Here is a 2,713-nt window from a genome sequence, read left to right as displayed (position 1 = left end):
TGTAAGTGGAAACGAATATTTGGAGATTTTATCTGGGTGGTAGGTTTGCAATTTCTACTGGGTTATCACAGCTTCTTGGGCATTTCAGTAGAGAGCTAAAACACATGTATTTTATTTATTTTACAAGGAGAAAAATAAATTTTACCTTTCCACACTACCTGGAGAGGAGTCCATACGGTATAGTCTTCAGTTCTGTCAGAAAGGCAAACTTTCAGAATGTTCGAAGCCCTTGACATACTGCAAATGAAGGAGGAGGCTGTACTTAAATTCCTTGCTGCAGGAACCTACTTAGGTGGCACCAACCTTAACTTCCAAATGGAACAGTATATCTACAAAAAGAAAAGTGGGGGCATCTACATCATAAGTATGAAAAGAACCTGGGAGAAGATTCTGCTGTCAGCTCATGCAGTTGTTGCCAGTGAAAATCCGGCTGATATTGGCGTCATATCCTTCAGGAGTATTGGTCAGTGGGCTACACTGAAAGTTGTAGCTGTCTGTCACTAGGGCCAGTTCTATTGATGGCCACTTCACTCCTGGAAGCTTCACCAATCAGATCCAGGCGGCGTTCCGGGAGCCTCGACTTTTGCTGGTTACTGATCCCAGGACTGACTGCCAGCCTCTCACAGAGGCATCTTAAGTTAACTTGTCTACTCTCGTTCTGCGTAACACAGATTCTCCTCTGTGCTATGTGGACATTGCCACCCCATGCAGCAACAAGTGAGCCCCCTCAGTGGGTCCGCTGCGGTGGCTGCTAGGCCCGGAGGTTCTGTGCATGCGTGCCACACCTCCCGCGAGAACTCACGAGAGGTCGTGCCTAATCGCTACTTCCACAGAGATCCCGAGATTGAAAAGGAAGAGCAGGGTGCTGCTGGAAAGGCTGTGACTGAGGAGGAATTTCAGGGTGAATGGACCTCTCCAGTTCCTGAGTTTACTGCTACTAAACCCAAGGTCACAGCCTAGTCTGAGGGCACGCAGGTGCCCTCTGTGCCTATTCAGCATTTCCCTGGTGAGGATGATAACTGAGTGGTGTTAAGCTGTTCTTCCACAGGCTTTTGAACAGAAAATGGCAATACGGGGCTTCCCTGGTGGCGCAGTGGTTGAGAGTCCACCTGCCGATGCAGGGGACACGGGTTTGTGCCCTGGTCCGGGAAGATCCCACATGCCGCGGAGCGGCTGGGCCCGTGAGCCATGGCCGCCGAGCCTGCGCATCCGGAGCCTGTGCTCCGCAACGGGAGACGCCACAACAGTGAGAGGCCCGCGTACCACAAAAAAACGGCAATACAAAGTTGACGGAAAAAGAATGTTTCTAAAAAGGTAAGTAAATCAGTAAATTCTAATTTCATAATACTGATTTCCCAAATTTAAATGGAGATTATAGGATTCTGTTTCACATGTCTGATTTGTATCTTGATCTTGTCTTTTATACTGAAAATCTTGGTTCCTAGTAATATAATTACATATATGGTTTAATCTACTCTGTGTGTGGTGGCGTATGTGTGTATTTTTATAAGGGTTTTAGAATTATCCTCAAATCAAACTTACTAATAGGACCACTAGCTGCGACTTAAGATTTTGTGATCTTTATTTTTGGTCCCACTTAGGTATATAAAGTCAACATTCTATTTTAAAATTCATTGAGATAAGTATCTTTGCCATTATGTCACAAATTTGATATAAGGTAGTATTAGTGAGTTTCAATTTGTTTTTATTTTAGGGATTGCTTCACTTTTTAATTTCACTTAATGTTATTTTTCACATATATAAAAAATGAAGAAGGTGCTAAGGTCAAAACTATGAAACAAGGCACATTAGAAAATATCTAGTTTTTATCTTTGTTCTTCCCACTACCTCTCTTTTGTCTTCTTCCCTAAGTTTACTATTTCTTTTAATTTTTAGTTTATCCTTCCATTGTTTTTGGAAAATATTAGCAAATATGTATGTACATGTGTATGAGTGTGTGTATGAATTCCCACACCTTTGTTACCGAAAAGGTACCCCAAAAGGTGTAACATATTTCTTTCATTCTTTTTCTTTTTTACAGCTGTTTTGATTTTGCAGTTAGTAGGAAAATAAGTAGCTTTTTGCATAAGTCATTGCATATTTCTGTGAGTGTATCTTAGGAATAGATTCCTAGAAATGGGATTTCTGGGTCAGAGAGTAAATGCGTGTGTAATTTTGCTAATTAATAATTTGCTAATATCAAATTCTTAGAGCTGGTATGGTTTTGCATTTCCATTAGCAATGTATGAAAGTGATTGTTTCTCATGACCTTAACAACAGAGTATGTTGTCAAAGTGTTCTGTTTTTGCCAAGGTTAGAAATGATACCTCAGTGTAGTTCCAATTTTGTATTTCTCTTATTATACATGTATTATATATCTGATCACTTCATATGATTAAAGGCCATTGCTGGTTCTTTTTCCGTGAACTGTTTTCCATATCATTTGCCTATTTTTTTTCTTTAAAGTATTGGGACTTTTTCTTTTTTATAAGTTCTTTATATAATAGCAATATTTGCCCTCTATATGTGATATAAGATGCAAATTTTTTTATTTTTATTTTTCGGTACGCGGGCCTCTCACTGTCGCGGCCTCTCCCGCTGCGGAGCACAGGCTCCGGACGCACAGGCTCAGCGGCCATGGCTCACGGGCCTAGCCGATCCGCGGCATGTGGGATCTTCCCGGACCGGGGCACGAACCCGTGTCCCCTGCATC

The 2,713-nt window shown here is 41.7% G+C and overlaps 1 pseudogene; it reads left to right on the top strand.

The window, feature by feature from the left end:
• Nucleotides 1-216: 216 nt before the first annotated feature.
• LOC103080193 (40S ribosomal protein SA pseudogene) lies at nucleotides 217-1,023 on the top strand (annotated as a pseudogene).
• The last annotated feature ends 1,690 nt before the right edge of the window (nucleotides 1,024-2,713 follow it).

Source organism: Lipotes vexillifer, unplaced genomic scaffold (genome assembly GCF_000442215.2).
Source record: "Lipotes vexillifer unplaced genomic scaffold, Lipotes_vexillifer_v1.1 scaffold789, whole genome shotgun sequence".
In the NCBI taxonomy this organism is placed as follows: Eukaryota; Metazoa; Chordata; class Mammalia; order Artiodactyla; family Lipotidae; genus Lipotes; species Lipotes vexillifer.
Note: the sequence above shows the minus strand (reverse complement) of the source record. Positions and strands in the feature narration are given on the sequence as shown.